This window comes from Dromiciops gliroides, chromosome 5 (genome assembly GCF_019393635.1).
Source record: "Dromiciops gliroides isolate mDroGli1 chromosome 5, mDroGli1.pri, whole genome shotgun sequence".
NCBI classification, from domain to species: Eukaryota; Metazoa; Chordata; class Mammalia; order Microbiotheria; family Microbiotheriidae; genus Dromiciops; species Dromiciops gliroides.
In genome coordinates, this window is record NC_057865.1 from 115823940 (window position 1) to 115848271 (window position 24332).

Below are 24332 nucleotides of genomic sequence, written 5' to 3' on the forward strand. Positions count from 1 at the left end.
GACCTGTCTGTATAGCTGTTCACCATACTTTCTGTCTTCTACACATGGAAGGTCCACCAAGGTTCATTGGCTGTTAACCCATGGCTTTATTAGCTTACAGCGTCTCCTACAAATTATTATGTACTACTTCTAGCTTCTTGAGATATACATCTTTTGTAAGCACCATGGTATTAAGATGGAGATAGGGTTGGGGAGGGCAGTAAGTTAAAAAAAGGAAAGAAAAGAAAAATGGTGCTCAGTTTGGAGGTGTTGTGATAGTGTTTTTTTTTTTTGTTCGTTTGTTTTTAGTGAGGCAATTGGGGTTAAGTGACTTGCCCAGGGTCACACAGCTAGTAAGTGTTAAGTGTCTGAACCGGATTTGAATTCAGGTACTCCTGACTCCAGGGCCAGTGCTCTATCCACTGCGCCACCTAGCCGCCCCGTGATAGTGTTTTTATAGCAGAACTCTGCTGTGTGTAGGAAAGTTGACTGGTCATCCTGGTGGTAGCTTTTGTAGCATCCTGGTAGTTAGCGGCTCACATTTTTATTGGGCTTTAAGGTTTACAATGTGTTTTCTCCACTACAGCCCTGTGATGTAGGTAGTTTCCCCCAGCGTACACTGGGAAGATGACGCAAGAGGTGAAATGTCTTGTACTGGATGAGTGTCAGAGTTGAGATTTCAAACCTGGTCTTATGACTACATCTCCAGTGCTCTTCTCCTTCACCAAGTGGCAGACATATCCGTTTGGATGGCTCTCCTTGGCAGTTGGATCTCTCTGACTGGCTAATAAGAAGATAAGTGTGGTAACTGGGGAATAATAAACCAGAGAGCCACCCAAAACAAGACACATCTTGGAGCCCTGATCTGGAGTGACGTATTAAAGGGGATGATGGAGAGGAATATCTCTTCAGAGAAAAAGTCGTGCAGTGCCAAGTGCAGAGGTTGTGAAGGAACTGATTTAGAGGGTGAAATGGATTGTCCATATGACTATGTCTACTACTTTGGGGTCTGTGGAAACTCAGAAACATCAAGGAGGCGGTAAGAAGTACAGAAAGCCTGTGCTTCTCCCTACAAGGTTGTAGGCCTCATATGATGTCATTCGGGAGGTTCGGCCTCAGAAATTAATTCCTGTTGTCAGTACTATATTTGGGGGGGGGGCAGGGCAATGAGAGTTAAGTAACTTGCCCAGGGTCACACAGCTAGTGAGTGTCAAGTGTCTGAGGTCAGATTTGAACTCAGGTCCTCCTGAATCCAGGACCAGTGCTTTATCCACTGTGCCACCTAGCTTCCCTGTCAACACTATCTTGAATAACTTCATGCACCTACCAGTAGGCCCTCAAGTATAACCATAACATTGCCCTTTGTATTTTTCCACATTGAATGTATAGTTTTTATGACAGGAGGAACCACTTACCCTCCCTATCCCATCCTTTTCTCATGACTGGTAATCACCTTGGCATGTGTACATGCATGCATACATAAGCACATGCATGTACACGAATTCCAAATTTGCTGCTTATTATTAAATATAAAGTCTTTTTTACTTTGCCAATACAAGATAGGGAAGATACAGCTAGGCTCTAATTTGTCTGGACAAATCTGGGAGTTTTAGTAAATTATAAGCTTGTTGTGAGTTAAAAATGTGATATCCAAAAAAAAAAAAGTAATAATGCAGCCTTAAGTTGTAATAGGCGACAATAGTGTCCAGAATGAGGGAGGTGATGGTCTCTTTGTCTTTCACCCTAGTAATGCCACTTCTGGAATATTGTGTTCAGTTCTGGGCATCATATTTTAAAGAGCCTATTGGATCAGCTGGAGGAGTGACCTGAGGAGGACAGCCGGATGCTGAAAAGCCTTAGGTTCAGCTGTAGGAACTTAGAATTTAACTTGGGAAGAAACTTGGAGACTTCAAGGGATATGATCATTGTATTCAGGTATTTGAAGGTCTGTTGCGTGGAAGAGAGGGCTGAGGCTTGTTTGACATGAGCCCAGCAGGCAGCACTAGGAGTAAGGGTGGGCATTGTGGAGAGACAAGTTTAAGCTCTATGGAAGGATTTCTGCCCCCCCCCCCATCACCTTGATGGTCCCAGAGTTCAGTGGCCTGCTTTGGGAAAGGGCAGGTGCCTGCTCACCAGAGCTCTTCAGGTATGACCGTTTGTTGGAAGTGTTGTAGAATGGATTCTTATTCAGATAGAGACTGATTAGATTACTTCCAAGGTCCCTTCTAATTTTGAGATTCTTTGCTTCTGGAAACTTCTCTGCCTCTAACTTAATCTGCTAGAGATAGTCTCCATTCTTGTGATCTGACAGGGCTGTGATGGAAGAAGGGTTAGGAAGTAGATGGGGCTGTTCCAAGAATTTGAAGTGCTGTCATGTGGAAGAGGGAACTGACTTTTTCTGCCTAGCTCCACAGGACAGAAGGGGAATTTCTAGAGAGGCAAATTTAGGTTTGACATAGGAAGACCTTCCCGACAGCCGGAGCTAGGCAGCGGTGAGATGGATTGCCTTGGGAGGCGGTGGGTTCCCTTCCACTGGACATATCTGAGTAATGTCTAGATGACCACTTGCCAGATATATTATACATAAAGGAGCCTTGTTTCAGGTATGAGTTTAACTAAATGAACTCTGGGCTCTTTTCCAGCTCTGAGATGCTGTGATTTGGTAAAATGTAGCTGACATTTTTAGGAAATAATGAACATTCCAGCTTAGGTAAAGCAGAATTTTTTTGAAAAAGAATTTTATTTTTTCATTCTAAATTTATACTCCTAATAATAACAATAATATTAATAATAAATACATAAATAACAATGCTGTAAGAATTGTTATATAAGGACATAAATATCTCTTTTGCTTCTCAAAATGGCTCTGGGGCAATAGATGCTTTTGTTATCTTAATTTTATGGATGAGGCAGTAGAGGCCAAAAGAAGTTCAATCTTTATAGTAACCGAAGAGTAGGGAATAAGTTTTGATGTTTTACTGGGTTCAGTATTGTGGAGGCCCTTGCATGCCAGGATAAGGAGTAGTGGTGGTGATGGTGGTGAAGTCTGAGAACTCTCAAGATAAAAGGTAATGATTTAATAATGTAATTAATTTACATTACTCTATAAATAGAAGATTAGTTTGACTGGAATGAAGAATTGTGAAGGGGTGGAATATAAAACAAAGACTGGAAAAGTAGATTTAAGCTAGGTTGTGGAGGATTTAAAATGCCATGTAGAGGATTTATATTTTAGCCTTTAAGCAATAGAGACACTGAAATTTTTTGACCACTGAGTAACGCCAGACCTGTGTTAATAGACTCGTGGGAGACTGGGAATGAATAGGCTGAATAGGCGCTCTTGGTGTAGCAAATAGGAGGGAAGCTGTGGTATTCCTTCCCTCAGCTACTCGGTACATACTTTCATGTCTGTATTAATTTGCACTCATTTGTTCTATTCCAGGGTCCAGACCATTCACCAATAAGAGATAACAAAACCTGAGACCAGGGCCAGCAAATCAATTAGTGTTGGCAGTGGGTGGAGGGGAGAGTCCCGCGTTTGAGCCAGAACTAGTACTAATGCATGCCGATCTAGAGAATTACAAGACAAGACCAGATCGTAATCCTCAAGCAGTTCTAACTCAGAATGAGCTAAGTGTGACAGAACCAAGCAGTAGAGGGCAAAATGATATAGTGGGGCTGCTTATAGAAACGTTTTTTGAGCAGTTGGCCTGGCCCTCAAACAAGAGGCGGCTGGGAAGATAGAAGGGAGGGTTCCCCTCCTGGCTACTGAGATTCTGCTGCCAGTGGGGTGAAGTCACGTGTCCCACCCAAGACGGAAATAGATCATAAGATTTAGTTAGGTATGTGCTCTCACATTGTTTCATAGTCTTATGTCCACTCTGTCCCCATTAAATGACAATATCTTCATCAAGGGAAGGTCTTCATATTCTCTCTTTTTTTTTTTTTCATATTCTCTTGATCATGTTGCTGCCCACAGAACTTAGTTGTGGAACAGTCAGGCACTATAACTCATAACTACTGAACTAGCTTAATCAGCCACGAGAGTAGCACGTCGCTTCTAGGCTAAACGTTGGGAAACACTCATTTCTGAGCTTTTTAAGGTTTAGGTATGTTCCTGTTCTCTGCTCAGTTCTGCCCTTCAAGGTTCCTCTCTTGGCCACAGAATATATTTTCCTAATTGCTTATAGGATTTCTCAGAAATAACAGCTCAGCTTCTCTACATTGTTGTTGATTTCTATCCAAATCTATCTTGAAGTTGGTGTTGGTTTTCCTTCAAGACACTCAAAGGATTAGAGCCTCATTAAAGCGTCCCTGAGCCCACTATTTGTTAAAAATAGATTCAGTAGCTAATAACTAAACCATAAGGGTGATGTCTGCAGCTAGTAAATGACTGTAGAGGATCGAGGACAGGAACAATATCATTAAGTAGTTGAACGATATGGCTACCCTTTTAATTACTGCATTTTATTTTTCTGTGTGGTCTAGTTATAAAAATCAGTATTTTATTTCAAATCTCCTGTTATCTAAATAAGCTCTGGCAATGCTTTCATAGCCTTAAAAATTGGTACTACGTGACCGCTTAAGTGATTGATTAAATGTTTTCTGGAGCATTTTTGGCATTATCAAAGACTACAGAATATCAAAACACAATATTGGCTAGATGTGTTTTATGATTGTTGGAATAACAAAGGTCTTTCTTTTGTTTTATAGGAAGAAATTGGGGGAAATGGAGGCTCCTTTCAGGAAAAACTATCAAAGAGGTAAACCCCAAATTTTGGTTATTCTCTCTCTCTCTCTCTCTCTCTCTCTCAAGAATTGAGTGAAAAGTTTCATTGCATCTTCTGAATGGGAACTATCTTATACACACATATACGCAATATATTTATATGTAATATCAATATCATGTGTCATCTTTACAAAAATAGACCTTATACCAAGTCACAAAAATTGTGGTTATCTTCTCATTTGTGAAATTAAAAAATAAACTAGACTTACACAGAGCTGTCCGTAAAGCATATTGTCTTTCAAATCAGCATAAACTTTGACCTGGGCTTTGTTCCCAGCTCTGCTGTCAAGTAGCTATGTTTTCTTGGACTGTCATTTCATCTCTGTGGGCCTCAGTTTCCTCATCTTTAAAATGAAAGGTTCTGTGTAGATGATCATTGAGTTCTTTTCAAAACTCCAAAGTTCTATTATGGTTAGTCTTTCACATATAAACTTTTTTTGGGGGGGGTGGTTAAGTGACTTGTCCAGGGTCACACAGCTAGTAAGTGTCAAGTGTCTGAGGCCAGATTTGAACTCAGGTCCTCCTGAATACAGGGCTTATGCTTTATTCACTTCACCACCTAGCTGCCTTCCACATATAAACTTCAAGAGAGACTGGAATCCATTGATTTTTTTTTGGAAATCTTAAGACTAAGTCAAAGTGGCTACATGATTGTCATAGCAGTATAAAAAAAATTAATTGTTATTTTAGAATGGGCTTCTTCTAACTGTATAAAGAGGTGGGTGGTACCTTATTAATAAAGTCATAGGTGGTGGATGTAGCCTTTTGTGTCTGTATAGTTTGTTGTGCAGATATCTGGGAACAGTCACAATATCAAGCAGCATCTCCACATTTCTCTTTATGGCACGTCGAGGCAGGTGCCAATCTGTCAGTCAGGCAGAAGACCAAGATTAGGCCCTTTAAAAGTACGGGGGTCGGGGTAGATAAGTGGTGCAGTGGATAAAGCACTGGCCCTGGACTCAGGAGGACCTGAGTTCAAATCCAGCCTCAGATACTTGACACGTACAACCTCTGTGACCCTGGGCAAGTCACTTAACCCTCACTGCCCTGGGAAAAAAAAAGTACCTGGTACCACTGTAAGTATTAAGGCACAAAGAAGTAGCATGTGATAAAGGAAACAAGAGTCTGTGCTGCTTCATGTGTGTACAGGTTTTGTTCTTGTTGACAAGAGAGGCCCTGGGCAAACAGACATGGGTGTGATCAAAGTGACCCTGGTAGTTGTGACAAACTCTCCCCACCATAACCAGGGATATGCATCACCACTGGACCTTCACCCTGGTTCCTTCAAAAAGAAAGAACAAATAGTTGGCAGTGACCATATTTGGATGCAATTTATCTCCTACTTTTTGCTTATCCTCAAATTTCTATACCTCCTCTCCCCAGTAAATAGTGATATATATATATATTTGGCGGGGCAATGGGGGTTAAGTGACTTGCCCAGGGTCACACAGCTAGTAAGTGTGTCTGAGGTTGGATTTGAACTCAGGTCCTCCTGAATCCAGGGCCGGTGCTTTATCCACTGTGCCACCTAGCTGCCCCGCTAAATATATTTTAATAATATGGACTGTATTGCTGAAAGGAATTCCAGTTTTGGAAATATTTTTGTTGATTGGTAATAGTTTGCATTTTATCAGTAAGTCTGATTTAGCGAGTTTACTGTCTCTTCATTTACAGATGACTGTATAGCCAGTTCTTCTTGTATCCTTTAACTGTAGAATGCTGAAGATAACAGACTTCAGTACTTCATTAGAACTATGACCCCATCAATTAAAGTGTTCGCTCAATTGGTATGGAGTACAAACTGGTTCATAACTCTCTGGGAGAGACAGTATGCATAGTGGATAGAGCTAACCTTGAAGCCAGGAAGACCTGGTTTTAAATCCTGCCTCTGACCCATACTGGCTGGGTGACCCTAGCTAGTCACTTAACCCCTCAGTGTTCTAGGAAATTCTTTAAGATGGAGTGCCTGCATGCACTATTCGGTAGGGAGTTTCCTCACTTGGGAATCTCATGTACCAATGAAATAAGAAGTCCAATACCTGTGCCTGTCAGCAGATTAACCTAGATATGGAAAAATGGGGTTTAGAAAGCAGGTAAAAGATCTCCATTCTTTCCATGATTTTGATGTGCTAGGTAAGAACAACTTTTGTCCATATTCACTTAAAACCCATGTGAGAGGGGCAGCTAGGTGGCGCAGTGGATAGAGCACTGGCCCTGGATTCAGGAGTACCTGAGTTCAAATCCGGCCTCAGACACTTAACACTTACTAGCTGTGTGATCCTGGGCAAGTCACTTAACCCCAATTGCCTTACTAAAAACAAAAAACAAAACAAAACAAAGCAAAAAAACCCATGAGAGAAATGACAATCTCTGATGTATTTAGAACCTGATTTTTTAAAAAGGGGGTGGTGTTTCCTAACTCCACAAAGTTCTCTGGTGATATCTCATTGTGGCATGGAGAGGAAACCTAGATTCTTGCTTTGCCAAGTGGAACATAAACTCTGACGATTTCTCCCACTCTGAAAATTAAGTACTGTCTCAGTGACAGGTTGTATCTGCTTTCTGAGGACCAAACTCACTCATTACCAGTAGGCTACCTACTTGAAGAATTCTTCTGTAGCAGACCATGAAACAAAGAAAAATACAAAATGGTCCTCTCACCTGTGCAGTACCCATTATCTCCTTCAGTGAGTAGTGAAAAGGCGGTAGGAGAATGCTAAGAATCTTAAAAATTTTAGGCTATCTATAAACATTGACTTACTGATGGTATTTTAAATGTGAACAATTTGTACAGTTACAAAGGAATGGACATATTATCACAGGAATGCAAGTCATACAAATCTTGCAATTCTCGCTATAAACAAAATAATAAAAAAGCAAAATTGTAGCTAAATCAAAGTATAGATAGCAGGTTGTCCTTAGGCTAATAAAGGAGTTATGGAGTTGGTTTTATCATGCTCAAAAAGGCAATAAAAAACATCATTTCATGGGATGATCTGGACCCTTGTATTGTAGTGATCATGTTGAATATCTGCCAAAAGACCACCATGAAAATAGTTGTGACTTGTGTGACAACTTACATTGCAGAGCATAAAGATAGAGTAATTGTATAAATCTGATTAAGACCATTCAAGTTAAATTAATATACAACTTTCATACTTGGTAACTTTAATACAAAAATGGAAATAGACAAAGTTGGCAAAAAATACATGGGAAAATGTAGTTTCATTTCAGGAGTAAGGAAAGAGAGAGCCTAAAGATTTGTAGACTATGCAGAAGACTTACACCTGTATATGAGGAATATTTGAGAAAGGAATCAGAAGGCATTAGACATAGTAGCATTGAAAAACATAACTAAAACTGAAATTGATTATATTTTAGATAGGAAATGACTTACTGATGTGAGTCATTTTTGAATCAGCTGTCTGTGTATAGTCCAAGCACCACTTTTTTAGAACTGAGAAAAATTAATACAAAAATGTAAAAAAGAATAAAAATGGTAGAAAGATATGACTTACAGCTAAAACAACTTCAACTTGATCTATCAAAAGAAATTTTGATGCTCAAGATGGCAAAAAATGAAGGAAAAGACATAGATTTTAACAATATCAAAGGAACTTTAAATAATGTAAATCAGTTTGCCAAATGAGATCAAAAGTTAACCCTCAGATGCATTAGTCAGAATATACTTGATATTTGTCAAAAGAGAGAAAATAGTCAGTGGCAGCACCAGTTTAGAATACAAGTTTGTAAAAATCTTAAGCAAAAGGATGTTGCAAGATTATGAGTAGCGTTGTTTCTTACCAAGGAAAGGTAATGGAAGGAAAAAACAAATTTAAAAGAGCTCGGTTAGAGGCCCAGTAAAACAAAAGCCTGTTGAGAGCATTTAAAGATGAAAAAGGAAAGAGGACAACAACAGACAGAAAGATACGAAAAATCCTCAGATATATTCAGACCAAACTCTTTTTACCATCAAGGATAAAGGAGCTGCCACATTTGGATTCTTAACATCGCAGCACCTGGATGCATTCTAGAGGAAGTTTACATGGCCTTGAAGAAATCTATGATAGAAATAGATTAAGTGTACATAGAGGGGGCAACTAGGTGGCACAGTGGATAGAGCACCGGCCCTGGATTCAGGAGTACCTGAGTTCAAATCCGGCCTCAGACATTTAATACTCACTAGCTGTGTGACCCTGGGCAAGTCACTTAACCCCAATTGCCTCACCAAAAAAAAAAAGTGTACATAGAGGATCTCCATGCTGAAGGCAAAGCAACTTTTGGGTCATGGAAAGATGAGTTCTCAAGATCCCGAGTGGAGGGAAAGAAAAAAATGGGAAAAATTTTGGCCCTTATACACACTGAAAAAGGTAGCCTAGGGATCTATAACTACTGACCTGTATGTCCACTTTCCAATCTGTGTTAATATTTAATGAGAATATTCTGCAGTGCATTGAGGGTATCCTATATTAATGAGATTATCAGAAGGAAACAGACAAGCTCTCATGTGCAAAATTCCACAGAACATATCTTTACCATTACATAACTGACTGAAAGATTAAGAAAAGACAAGATTCCATCTGTGCTTACTGTTTTATTGACTATAAAATGTTTGAATTTGGTAAAGCAAAACACTTTCTTAAAGATAGTCTTCCAACAAGATATCTCCTATGCATATGTCAAATGAAAGATAAAACAAAAGAGATATAACTTTGATCATTAAATCAGATAAGACATAAAACAGAGAGCCATATGTTCAAAGGTGTTTGCCAATGTCATGTGGGATTTCCAGAGCAGAGTGCACCTAGATCAAGAAGGGATTCTTAATATACTGTTTGTTGATGATGTTGTGCTGACTTCATTAAGCCATAGAATGTTGAAGAACCTCCTAAATACGATCATTCTAAATAATTTGGCTTAATTATCCACACAGCAGAAGCCAAATGAGTGAAGAATGCCTGTTGTTCAGTTTACTTTAGTTGGACAGACATTTATTATATCTACGTTCTGGGAGAATCTAGGGAAAGAAAGATAAAAATGAAATAATGCCTCCTTTCAAGGACCATTACAGAATCCATCAGCATATGGATGGATGCATGCATGGATGTGTGCATGCACATATACATAGTCTTGGGCAAAAGGACAGTGAGTTAAGTTTAAAATTCAACATGAGGAGAATGGGCTCACTTCCCCTTTCCCTAAGATTCTTCCTGAAACAAGGGACCAAATTTTCAATACTAGCATTCTTCTATTGGAGTTGTATGGCTACAGATTATGAACCACCATGGCCTCTGAAGGAGAGGTGCCTGATGGGCAAGAGAAACATATTACAACTGAAAAAATGATGATGGAGGAGCAAGATAAAAGATGTCATCAAAGGGATGTACGTGTGAAAAAGAATATGGAGGCTAGTCATGTAGCAAGAACAATGGAGAGCGATTGAATAGTGCCTGTGTCCTCTTTTTTTTTTTTTTTTTTTGGTGGGGCAATGGGGGTTAAGTGACTTGCCCAAGGTCGCACAGCTAGTGAGTGTCAAGTGTCTGAGGCCGAATTTGAACTCTGGTACTACTGAATCCAGGGCCAGTGCTTTATCCACTGTGCCATCTAGGTGCCCCCCCCCCCCCGCTGTGTCCTCTTAGTATCCTTGCAGTGTTAAGAGAATCATATGAAGGCATTTAGCGCATCTGGTGAACCCTCTCTGCTAAACTCAAAGGAGAACACAGGCAAGAGGTATTACAGGAGTGGTAATCATTGGTAGTTTGAATTGAAGGTGATCCCACATTAATGAAATCACAAAGTTATTTGAGTTTTGGGTATTTGCCTTTGATTTAAACATATGAAGCATTCGTTCAGTCATAATGATATCTAGTACTGGAACAACTCAAACTCAATTTAGAACTGCCCATCTACTTTGCAATCCAAAAACTTGAGCTATTTTTTAAAATTAAAATGATGTGCTCAGTCTTAAGCAAACCCTATTCTGGTAAAAATCCTCAATGATTTCAAAAGCAAGTTTTGTTATGTTAGGTTGGAAATAGGGCTTTACAGCTAAAGTTACTCAATTCATAAATGCTTCTTCTAGATTATAATTAGTAGTATGGGTCTTTCCAGGATGACTGAGGAACCAACAGCAATTTCTTGTCAACCAGCTAGTTAAAAATGATCTATCAGCTTTCTGTTTCTAGAGGATCATTAAATGATAGTCATAGGAGCTCCTAAATGTTTGACTATATCAAGACCAAACCAAAAATGACTCATCTGAGTATCTTTCTTTGAATGTATTTCTGATAATGATACCTTACCTTGCATCATTGTACAAAACCGTCAATTCCATACAAGCTGGGATGCAGTTTCTTTGATGTGTTACTGAGTCATTTTTACAACAATTTTTGTGTCTTACAGCATCCTTTTATTCACTTCATGTACAATATATGCATTTTCAAAGTATTAGTGTGTCAAACATTGTATAGTTAACAGATGCTGATGTACATTTGCCAGTACATCTTGAATAAGCATACATTTAGGTTATTTTATATTCTCATTTCATTTGGAAATTTTCATTTTATATTTACTAAGTAAATATTTTATATTTATCAAGATTTTTAGGGGTTTTTTTACTTTGACAGTCCCCAACCCCCATTAGCACAAACCCCAATTTTATGTCCTTCTTACTAAATTACAGTGACTTTCAATTAAATAGACACAGTATAGTACAATCTCTTATATGTCCATTTAGACTGGGTACAGTTGATATACCATCATATGCCTGGAAATGGATTTGGAAAGTTCCGTGCTGACCCACTGTAGCTTGTTCAGCATTAATACAAATTTCAAGTCAACTGATTATTGGGTGAAAATCTCTTTGAAACTCTGCTGGTTCTTTTTTGCCCCTGTTCCCAGTTCCTTCCATTTGCCTTCCTTTTCTCTAGTTAGTGATTTTAAACTTTTAAAAAAATGTCATTTGTTTCTTCTTTTTTGTCCTGTCCCTTTCACTTTTCAGTTGGGCAGGTAGTTGAAAATCTCCCCTCCTCTCCTTCCCTTGGACCTAGTATGTTAGTATTCTTTTCACTGTGCCTTTTCCTAAAACAATTCTTGTTGTTTTCTTCATTAATGTTCTTCAGTGTATTCGGAATTTTTTTTCTGATTCTACTTTAAGATCTCTGTTAAAGATTCTAAAATGTCAGATTTAAGCTCTTCCTAAGCAACTTTCATGTTGCCTTTATAGATCTTTCCCCTTTTTTTTTCTTCCATGCATTTTAGAAGTATCTATTTATGGAAGGAAGCAATGTTAGAGAGAAACAGTGCTGTATTATAGAACCTAGACTTTGTTTCAAATGTTCTGTCTAGTACTCTCCTTTATTTCCCCATTATAACGTTCCTTCCCAAAGACTGTCATTTCTTTTTTTGGCCCATGACCCCCTACTATCATTCTGGATATATGACACCTCAGGAGCTCAGAGATCTTTCTCCTGGGACAGGATGCTTCCCAAGGAGGCACAGGAAACTTTCAGAGAGGGTGAAATATCAATGCATGAACTCTTCCCAAATTAAGCCCAGTTCTTATTCATGTAATCATGTAAAGTATATGATGCTCTTCATTAGGGAATCCTCCCATAGGCTTGATATGGTTGTATTACCCATTGCCCTGTTTCTGTCGCTTCCCCTTTCCTCAAGTGCACATCCTCTCACTCTGCAGTTCTATCTTACAAAATACATTGTTTCACCCTATAGTAGGCTATAGGAGAAGTCTTCATTTAAAAAATAATAAACATTTGTATTTAAAGTTTTGAGTTCCAAATTCTATCCCTCCTTCCCTCTCTTCCCTCCCTCCTCCCTGAGGTGATAAGCAGTCAGACATGGGTTATACATGTGCAATCATGTAAAACATTACCATATTAGTCATTTTGTATAAGAAAACTTGAATAAAAAAATGAAAGTGAAAAACAGCATGCTTCAGTCTGTGTTCAACCAATATCAGTTCTTTCTTTGGAGGTGGATAATATGTTTCATCATGAGTCCTTTGGGATTGTCTTGGATCATTGTATTGCTAAGAAGAGTTAAGTCATTCACAATTCTTCATCAAATAATATTGCTATCTCTGTGCACAGTGTTCTCCTGGTTCTGCTCACTTCACTATAAATCAGTTCATACAAGGCTTTCCATGTCTTTCTGAAATCATTCTGCTTGTCATTTCTTATAGCACAATAATATTCCATCACCATCATATACCACAACTTGTTTAGCCATTCCCCAATTGATGGGCATTCCTTTGATGTCTAGTTCTTAGCCACAACAATAAGAGCTGCTTAAACATTTTTGTACAAATAGGTCTTTTTCTCTTTTTTGGGATGTTCTTGGGATATAAACCTAGCAGTGGTATTGCTGGATCAAAGGGTATGCACAGTTTTATGGTCTTTGGGCATAGTTCCAAATTGCTCTCCAGAATGGTTGGATCTTTTCACAACTCCACCAACAGTGGATTAGCATCCCAGTTTTCCCACATCCCCTCCAACATTCAATATTTTCCCCTTTTGTTATATTTTCCACTCTGATAGGCATGAGGTGATAACCTCAGAATTGTTTTAATTTACATTTTTCTGATCAATAGTGATTTAGAGTATTTTTTTCATATGACTATAGATAGCTTTGATTTCTTTCTGAAAACTGCCTGCACATATCCTTTGTAGGTGAAGTCTTCATAGAAGTCTTCCTGGGTTTTTCTGAAACTATCCCCATGCCTCCCATAGGGGGATTTTTGGTTCATAGTATTTCTTCTATTTAACTTTCACTTCCACTCTTTCTTTACATTCCACTTATATCTTTCCCCCTCTTCTGTCCTTTTTATATCTCTTGAAAATTCATCTTTATTATTTCCAGCTGAAATGGCTACTTGAGTAGAGGCAGCCCATCAATACATCCCACACAACTACTTCAGCAAAAAGGTTAAGTTATCACTAGGCCAAACAGTGAAAAACTACACACCATATTTGTGTCAAAGAAGGAACTTGGTAGGATACCTTGTTCACTTATTTTTTCATATAGTTTATGTAGTAGCAGAATTAATTTTTCATTAAATATTTAGCAGAATTGTCTTATAAATCCGTATGGTCCTGTTTTTTTTTTTTCCTTTGGGGAATTTATTTTATTTTGACTTATTCACCTTCTTTTTCTAAAATAAGATTATTTAAAGATTCTATTTCCTGTTCTGCTCATCTCATTCTTTTGGAACTATTCAGTCTAATAGCAAGGTGATTTATACAAAGTAGGCAGTTAACAGATATTTGAATCAATTAATGATCTACTTGATATGAAAAAAGTAGAACTGCAGAAAAAAGGAGGGGCAGCTAGGTGGCGCTATGGATAAAGCACTGGCCCTGGATTCAGGAGGACCTGAGTTCAAATGTGACTTCAGATACTTGACACAACTAGTTGTGTGACCCTGGGCAAGTCACTTAACCCTCATTGCCCTGTCTCCTCCCCCAAAAGTGGCTATTTTAAAACTATTGGTTACGTTGTTTTTTACCTTTATGTATTCCTTATTCAACTTTCTGTACAGCTTTTGTCCAGCCTATTGTTGAGTTGCTTAGAAAACAGTACTTAATGGGAAGAAGTTGTTGCAGGTTTAATGCCCATAATAGGTCACTAAGAACTTGGTCCCATGGAAGGGGATTCTATCTCTAGTTTGGTCATTTATGTCACAAATAGCTTTGTATCATAAGAATCCGGTGAGGAAGTATAGGTTTGTTGTTGTTGTTGTCGAGTCATTCAGTCATATCCAACTCTATGATCCTGTGAGCCCATCAGTACTATCCATGGGGTTTTCTTGGTAAAGATACTGGAGTGGCTTGCCATTTCCTTGTTACAGATATCTTCGTATCACAAGAGAAATCTGGTGATGGAGCATAGATAGATCAGTACAAATCTATCACCACTATGAAAAGTCACATAAAATTAAAAAACTCAGGTCCAGTGACATTTTCCTTAGGAATGAGTCACTAGATTGGTACTTGTAAGACATTAACTCTTCTCTCAACAGAGAGAATTAACTTTTAAGAGTCCAGAAGACTACCTAGATTGGAATGTTGAGATGATTAGTGTTTACTAACATAAGAAACAGATGCTAGTCCATTCTGTTATCGAAAAGAAAAATGCTTTTGACCTATTACACAGTTGTGGAGGTGAAGTTTGTGCTCATATATGGCACACCTCCTCTTCTTACCTCTACCTCTGAGAATCCTTAGTTTCCTTCAGAGCATACTCTGAGTGCCCTGTGCCACAGAAGACCTTTCTTCCAAACCCCAGTTGTTAATTTTTTCTTCCTCTTGAAATAACTGAATTATTTTGTATGTCCTTACCTGGATATGCATTATAACCCTCCACTGGGATGTCAGCTCCTGAGTGCAGGGGCTGTGTCATTGTTGTTCTTGTCTTTTCCTTCTAGCGTCTTGCGTATAGTAGACATTAAAACATTTATCAATTAAATAAAATTGTTCAACTGTTTTCAGTTGTATCTGACTGTTTGTGACTCCATTTGGGGTTTCTTTGAGTAAGATAATGGAGTGATTTGCCCTTTTCTTCTCCAGCTCATTTTACACATGTGGAAACTGAGGCAAACAGGGTTAAGTGACTTGCCCAAGATTGTACCACTATTAAGTGTCTGAGACCAGATTTGAACTCAGGAAGATGAGTCTTCTGACTCTAGGCCCAGTGCTCTATTTACTGTACCACCTAACTGCCCCTGAATAAAATAATTGTAGAGATTTCAAGTCCTCAGTAGTATAGTTTAGTTTAACTCTTTGAGTATGAAGAGTTTAAAAAGCACATTTTGACATTGGCTTGTAGATTGTTTTACTCAATTAGAAACTCTTCGTTTAACAGTATTATACCTTACATATAGATTTCAAAACTGATTGTTATACCACAGTCTTATTTTTAAATGACACTTTTTCTAGATAAGTAAAATATAGTGAACTGAAACAATTATCTGGATAATTTAAACCAAAATACAGTAAATATTTTCTTCTTTATCTGGATCTTTCATTGGCAGGGTGGAGGGTCTGAATTATTTCAGATATTTTCTACTTAACTATATTTTTGTTAGTTTATGTAAATATTTTATTCATTCTACTTTAAAAGATTTGAAATAATTTAATTAAGTTTTGCCAAAATAGCTTTTAACTTAGGGGTTTTTCTGCAAATGTGGTTAAAAAGTATTCTAGATTGCATCTGATCATGAGAATCCTTGTATTGAGTGGAAAGAGCCCTGGATCTGACATCAGAAGACCTGTATTTAAATTAAGAATTTTCCACCTATTTTCTATGTAATCATGAAGAAAATCCTCAACTTTAAACAATCCAGCTCAACAAATATTTGTTAGTTGCTTCTCTGCTTTGTGCAAAGGATTGTGCCAAGGGACTAGGGATATGGAAAGCAAAAAATATAGCCCCTGTCCTGAGCCTACACACTCATGGGAGAGATGAATATAGATACAGGTAATTTTCAAGTAGGGCTTCATGAAAGCAGATCGAGAAAGGCTTTGGGTATGGGCCTAGTAACAGACCCATGTTGATTATTTGAGGAATAGCCTTGCTACATCAGATAAACTCATACCCAGGTTGGCTACAGCGTGATGGAATTTTTACCTACATAAATCTCTATGATATCTGTTGATTTGTTAAGGGGGTGGGTGATAGCCTGTGTTGGTGTCAGAATACTCACAACTGACAAAATCACAGATCCTTGAAATAATGAATTATTGAAGAAATAATGACCATTCCATAGTATATTTTAGACCAGCAATTCAATTATAATTTAGGTGGCACAGTGGATAGAGCACTGGCCTTGAAGTTGGGAGGACCTGAGTTCAAATCTCACCTCAAACATTTACTAGCTGTGTGACTCTGGGCAAGTAACTTAACTCCAATTGCTTTAAACATCTGGGTCCATCTCCAGTTGTCCTGATATGTGTCTTGCCACTGGACCCAGACAGCTCTAGGGGAGAGAGTGAAGTTGGTGACTTTGCTCAGCCCTGCCTCAATTAAATCCAAGTCACTCCAAGTCATGACATCAACCTGATGTTATGATCCTCTTCAAGAACAAAGGACAGGAGCAACTAGGTGGCACAGTGGATAGAGCCCTGGCCCTGGAGTCAGGAGGACCTGCGTTCAAACCTGGCCTCAATCACTTGACACTTACTAGCTGTGTGACCCTGGGCAAGTCACTTAACCCCAATTGCCTCACCAAAAACAAACAAACAAACAAACAAAAAATAACGAAGGACAAACAACAACATTAGATATATTGCCTGTAGATAAAAAAATTAATCACATTATAACCCTTTTCAAATTTATTTTATTTTTAAAGGAATTAATTTTACTCAAAGTTATTGTTATGATTTTTAGATCTGACTTATTTCCTACCATAGTTTGAGGCTATATTGACTTTATATTTTAGAAGAGAATATAAATTTTCTTGTTTTACTGTGCCTATTTACCTAAAATAAACAATATAACTAGACAAAACTTTTAAATCTATGAATTTCCAGGTATTTGATGCCATCTCTCTTCCCTTTGTTAAAGGTAGTTTTGATTTGAGATAACTAATTCCTCTTTCTCTTTTCTCAGTCTGTTTTTTGTTACCCGTTTCTTTTTTCTTTTGTTATTTTGACATGGTCTGTTGGTTATGGTTATACATCTTAAAAAATCTTTTGACCCAACTATAACATTCAATACTTTCTCTTTTTTAACTTGTTATTCATTCATTCATTCATTTATTTAAAGTTTTGAGTTCCAAATTCTATCCTTCTCTCATTCCCTCCCTCCCAAATCTCCCCCCTCCCCAAAGTTGCAAGCAATCAGTATAGGTTATACATGTGCACTTATGTAAAACATTGCCATATTAGTCATTTTACATAAAAAGCCTCAAGTTAAAAAAAAGAGAAAGCGCAAAATAGCATGCTTCCATCTGTGTTCAATTAATATCACTTCTTTGGATAGTATTCTTCATCATTAGTCCTTTGGGATTGTCTTGGATAATTGTATTGCTGAGAGTAGTTAAGTCATTAATAATTGCTCATAGGACAATAGTGCTGTCACTGTGCCCAATGTTCTCCTCATTCTGGTCACTTCACTATATATCAGTTCATATGAGTCTTTCCAGGTTTTTCTGAAATCATCCTGCTTGTCATTTCTTATAACACAATAATATTCCATTATAATCAATCATATGCCACAGCTTGTCCAGTCATTCCCCAACTGATGGACATTTCTTCGATTTCTAATTCTTAGCCACCAAACATTCAATATTTTAACTAATATAGTACTATAGTTGCTGTAATCTTTGTTTGGAAGCTTGTATTTTTTCTTTAGAATTTCATCTTTGAGGTACCTAGTGTTCTGTTTAGATATTCACTGCTTCTGTTTCCAGGTCTTCCTTTTGGCTTGTTTGGGAAAGATATTTTTGATTTGTGAACTTTTCTTTAGGAACTCTTTTGAGATCTTTTGACTGTTAAATTTTTCTAACCTTCGATCAGTTTGTAGGATTTGATAGTTAAATGATTCTGGATTTTGATTAAAATATAGATTGTTCTGGTCCAACTTTGGACATTTGTTTTTGACAAAAAAATCTGGTGATACTGGCATTTTTGTGATGTCATTCTGGGTTTTTTTTCCTCAACAACTATTGATTATAAAGTTCCTACTGAAAGCAACTAAGTAATAATTGTTCAAAGGCAATATATGAGAATTAATAAAGAAAATAATTAAGAAGATTGGTAGCTTCAGTAACAAAATTTTAAAAAGCTTATCCACAAAATCTTTAGTTTTTCTCTATGCCAATAACAAAATCCAAGAGGAAATAATAAATAGGGACGTACCTTTTTTTAAAAAAACTGGAAAATGCAGGAAAGATCTGGGAGTCAATCTACCAAGACACACTAAAGATTTATGTAAATGCTATTACAAAATACTCCTTGAAAAAAAAAAGCCAAATAATTGGGTAGTTCATTGCTCATGATTGAAGCTGTATCAATATAATAAAAATGACAATAGTACCTAAATTAATTTATATATTCAGCATTATAACAACTAAACTATCAAGGAGAGTTACATAAAGAGAGCTAAATAAAATGATTTAAAAATTCATTTGGAGGATTACCGGGCCCCCAAGGAAGCCATCAATAGATGAAAGTCCCTTCACAGCCTGGCTCCAGCTTACCTTTCCAGACTCTTTGATGGCATCATTCACAGCCAAAATGGCCGCCTTGCTTGGCTTCACACATACCATACTCATATGCCTTTTCACCAGCTGACCCCTGTGCTTGGAATTCACTCTCTACTCTCCTGTGCCTCACAGAGCCCTTTTCTTCCTTCATAGTTTAGTTCGGACCCCAGTTTCTACATAAAGCCTTTGCTGATTTCTTCTGCCTCCAGTTCTTAGTGCTGGTCCTCAAAACTCCCTAGTCTTTATTTTGTATATTCCTCTGATATAGGCATAAAATATATAAACTCGAGACTTTTTTTTTTGGTGAGGCAATTGGGGTTAAGTAACCTGCCCAGGGTCACAGAGCTAGTAAGTGTCAAGTGTCTGAGGCCAGATTTGAACTCAGGTCCTCCTGACTCCAGGTCTGGTGCTCCATCCGCTGCGCCACCTAGCTGCCCCAAACTAGAGACTTTTTAATTTGAAAAGTTTTATGGGTATCTTTTGTCTTGACAACAAAGTCATTTTGAATCCTCACCCCCTCCAATTTGAAGCTTCTCTTATGCCAACTAAGGAAAAATATTAAATAGATTATATTTGACAATGTATAAAATATCCTGCCCAAGTAGCCTCCCATCTTTCTTCCATGAGGCGGAAGTTTCATGATCTCTTCTCAGGGACCTTCATTGGGCTTTCCATTATTTGGAGGAAAGTTATAGATTGTGAGAGGCAGAGGTGAGGACAGGATGGGAACATATCAATTTTTTTTTGATGTGTTCAGTACAGCTCAGAATATTTCTGTCATTGACTTTTCTACAAATCTATCCCACTTTAAAACTGAGTATTCAGAATGTTTTTCTAGAAATATGTGAACTTTCTCCCAGTGAGCTCAAGTTTGAAATGAAAGAATACTTCATTTGAAATTCCTAGGTGTGTGGAGGCATTTTTTTACATTCTTAAAAAAATGTTCCCAGCTTAAAATAAGGTTGTTGTCCATTCATTCTAAGTAAACATTGTTGCAAAACATAGGTGTCTTTCCTTTTCCCAAGTCCCTGGTTCCAGCCAACTGGGAACAGTATCTCCTCTGTAGTCATTTCCTCTTACTTGTACATGTAATGGCCTTGCTTGATGGCACACATGTACTTTTTAAAGATCCTGGAAAACAGTACTCAGAAAATGTTAAAAATCCGGTGCTTGTCAGCAGGAATTTTAAAGTGTGAAAGGTGAAGGCCCAAATGCTGGAGGGTCAGCCCTTCTTGAAGGCAATGAGATATATTGCCTTTGTTATCTATACCTACTTAATACAAGGATTATTTTTCCAGTAATGATTATTTTGAGTGGTTTGATTCAGGGGTTAGATACTAGGTAACACTTTAAAATAATATTCCATTTTGTCTCAGGGACAATTTTCCCTAGGGAATTTAAATATATAATATCAAGTTAATATACCCATTAGAGTGAATTTTAACTCTTAGTATTAACTCAGTCTCCATTAGGGTTAATTGAAATTATATCTAAAGTCTTCCTAGTGGTTGAAACTATCCCCTACACTTAAAAATACAAATTTTAATATGCAATTATTATTCCTATATGCACCTTGAATTTGAAAATATTGGTGGTATAGAAGTCACTAAGGAAATTTAATTGATTAATAGAAATAATGATGCTTAGGGCAGTGTCTACATGAGTCCAATATGGCACAAGATTCCTAGATTAAATTCAGTGTTATCTTAAAAATTCCTCATCTATAAGGTGAGGGATGGGACCATGTGATTTTTCATGAGACCTTCCATGTCTCATGTACTGTGGTTCCAAATATTATTTGATCTTACTTTCTTTTCTTGAAAACATATGTAATGCTTATCACTGTAAATTATATGCTTTTATCCCATTAATGATATAATATTTAGTTTTGGGTCAATAGGTGGTACAGTGCTTAGAATGTTGGGTCTATAGTCAGGAAGACGCTACCTGAGTTCAAATGTAGCCTCAGACACTAAATAGCTGCATGACCTGGGGTAAGACACTTAACCCTGTGTTGCCTCAGTTTCCTCATCTATAAAATGAGCTGGAGAACTAAATGGCCAACCACACCAGTATCTTGGCCAAGACTGAAATGAGTAAATAATAACAATCCAATTAATTCCATTACCATTTGAAATGATCTCTTCCCAGAGAGAAATGAAAAACACAAATCTGGTCCCTAAATATGATAAAAATCAGACTGACGTTCTTTTTTTAAGTGCCTGTATAAATACATTTCTGGTAGTCTGGGGCTAATTTGCCTACAGAACACTATAGTAAGGTAGTCAGATGGACAGTCAGTCCCTACAACCATTGCCCACTCATTTAAAGTAGGTGCATATTAAAATGCACACTGCCCTGTTAATTACACTTTTTTTCTCATAATGTTGAAGCAGCTCTAGTAGGCACCTTAGGTACACTGTCATTAAGACCAAGAGCAACTCATTAGAGGAGCCTGTGGAAGATCCTGGTTGACCTAATCTCTTCCCCAATGACTGCAGTTAATGGAGGTTCCAAGTACCACGTATAGACCTCATTAAGAAAACATTTTACTGTTGACTAAACTGGCAGGAATCTGAAAATATCTTTAATGAAGGCAGGTTAAGTTTTCAATGCAGTAGAGCTGTCAAACATGAAAACTAGATTAATGCCATTTTTTTTAGATTTGAGAGAGAATCTCAGAGAGATTTACCAATACCCTTTATTAATTGTTAGGATATTGTACTGTGTTCCTGTTTGGAATGACTTTTTAAATTCCCAGGCAGAGAAAGCAGAAGCAAAATAAAAAGTGAGCAGCTCCGGCTTTTCTCTGTTTCCTGCCATCATCATTTCTGTCCCCTCCACTCCAGTTGGTTGCCCTACACCTTCTCAGTAGATTTTTAAAGAAAGTCAAAGAAACCTCATCATGACATTTAGGCAGAACTAGCTGTCTGGTACTTTTTATGGTCACACTCTGATCTGTTTCATATTTTATGTGAGTTTCTATTTCCCTGTTTTCCTTTGATTTTTTCCTGTATATGTAGCAGGAAAGATAAGGGAAGAAGGATTTATTAAGCACCTATTACATGCCAGGCACTGTGCTAAGCCCTTTACAAATATTATCACAAATTATTATCACAAAAAGTCCTATATAAATATTTGAACCTTACAACAGCCTTGTGAAGTAGTCACTGTTATGGCCATTTCACAGATGAGGAAACTGAGGCAAACTGAGGGTTGTGAATCGCCCAAGGTCAGATAGCTAGTAAAGTGTCTGAGGCCAAATTTGAATTCCAGTCTTCCCAACTCCTGGTCCTGCCTATACATATGTGTATATGTCTTTATATAGGTCAAACAAGTGAGCCTTTATGAGCTACTTGTCCCTGGGCCACTTTTAGTTCTCATTCAGCTCCTAACCTTTCAAGCTCCTGAAGTTGCTTCTAGGGCTGGAACTGTTCATCCCTGAAACACTGTTTAGTCACTTGTAACTGGGCACAGAAACACAGACTAGAAGACGCTGGGGCCTTGAGTTCCTCCCAGACCATGTAGTAGCAGGCATGAGCAATTGTCATTTCTGGCAGGATTGAGGAAGGTTGCCCCTCTCTCACCTCTCATGGAAAGTCCAAGGGAGGAGGCATTACAAACCACGTATTCAGAAGAGGGGAAGAAGGGAAAGAGAGTGGAAGCTGTCTTTGCTCTGAGACTTAGGTAGCTCTGTCCCCTCCCCATCACTTTCATCTGAGGGTGGGAGAAGAGAGGGAGACCAAGGAACCACCCATGGTTTCTTAGGTGATATAAAGGCACCAAGCCCTTCAGTGCTTTGTCAGTACATTTGTGAGGTCCAAGAGATCGGGAAACTCTTTGTCTTGTAACCCAATAGATACACACATGCATATGTATGTCTGTGGGTATGTAAATACAGATGTAGATGTAAATGATCAGCCATTTGGACCTGAACCTCTGATATGACAGCCCTAAGGATCGTTTTGCGGAGCCTCTCACAGTATGTCTCAGGTTTATGCTTATTTTGCTTTTCTGAACAGGCCCCTCCAAGCACTTAGGCTAATAGTACATCCATCATAAAACAGTTCTTACTTAATCAGACAAAAAATGGGAGACAGGCTCATGCTATACCTCCCTTGACTGTTAGGAAAACTCCCTTCCTTTCAGTGAAGTCCCTTCTGTGCTTATCTTTCTAATAGCAGCAAGGGCCCTCTGCCCAGGGTTGCTTCCCTCTGTTTTGGTTCTTGACCATGTCAGTATCTTTTTTCTGGTATCCTTAGTGCATGTGATTCCTACAGGGACCTTGTGAATGGACAGGCCTTTCTCCACCTTCTGTCTGCAGTTCTGTAGCTGTTTCTTCCTGGGCCCTGGTACATCCAGAAGCAGATCCCTTTGTGTTCATATGCCTCTCCATGAAAGAGAAGTGGAAAGGCTTACCTGGGGGGAACAGTGTCATACTCATGGGTGTGAAAATGTGTGTCTTATATCACATAAGGGGAAAATAGGTGCTATGCACCTCATGTCCACACCTCAAATACTTCCTTAGAGAACTCTCTCAACATAGCCTCAATTTCAGATTAGATAGCTTATAATACTTGTACACTACTATGAAAAACATTTCAAGGTCAGTTACCTTTGACAAATATCTTTTCTTTTTACTTCATCTGACCTAATTATGATCTTTCAAAAATAATGCATAGGGGGGCAGCTAGGTGGCGCAGTGGATAGAGCACCGGCCCTGGAGTCAGGAGTACCTGAGTTCAAATCCAGCCTCAGACACTTAACACTTACTAGCTGTGTGACCCTGGGCAAGTCACTTAACCCCAATTGCCTCACTTAAAAAAACATATATATAATGCATAGGATTTCTATTTTGGGGTCTGTTATCTTTTAATTAAATGTTTGCATAAAAGTCCCAAAAGTACAATTTTGAAGTTGCTTCTAATTATTACATACTCAGGTCTGAGAGCTAGTTAGATCACAAGATTTTCATGTAGTTCTAATCCAGGCCTTTTCTTTCTTAATGTAGAAAAGGCTACAATAATAATGCTTAACCACTATTTGAGAGGATTGAGGGGGAAAGCAGACAACAAATAGGTGACAAAACTGCCCCCCCCTTTTTATTAAAGTATACTCTGTTTACTGGAGTAATTGGATATACCCTGAGGGAGTCTCAAAATACTGGTTTGACCTTTTAAAAAAGTTCTTAGATGAATGTGGTGAAACAGCGATGTGATACTTGACATTTTTCATTATTCTTATTAGCATTGTCATTTTTACTTGGACCTCATCTAGAAGTGCTTGAAGTGCTGTGGTATTTGTTCCCCCTAGGATAACTACCATTATGAGAAGGATGCCTAA

General features: G+C 38.0%; 1 long non-coding RNA gene across 1 annotated transcript in view; it reads left to right on the forward strand.

Moving 5' to 3' along the window:
* The window catches only part of LOC122728256, a 195122-nt gene that overhangs the window by 138546 nt on the left and 32244 nt on the right, over positions 1-24332 (forward strand). Inside the window, exon 3 of the long non-coding RNA XR_006353260.1 lies at positions 4693-4742. This is a non-coding gene — a long non-coding RNA (uncharacterized LOC122728256). The remainder of the gene's footprint in view (positions 1-4692; positions 4743-24332) is intronic.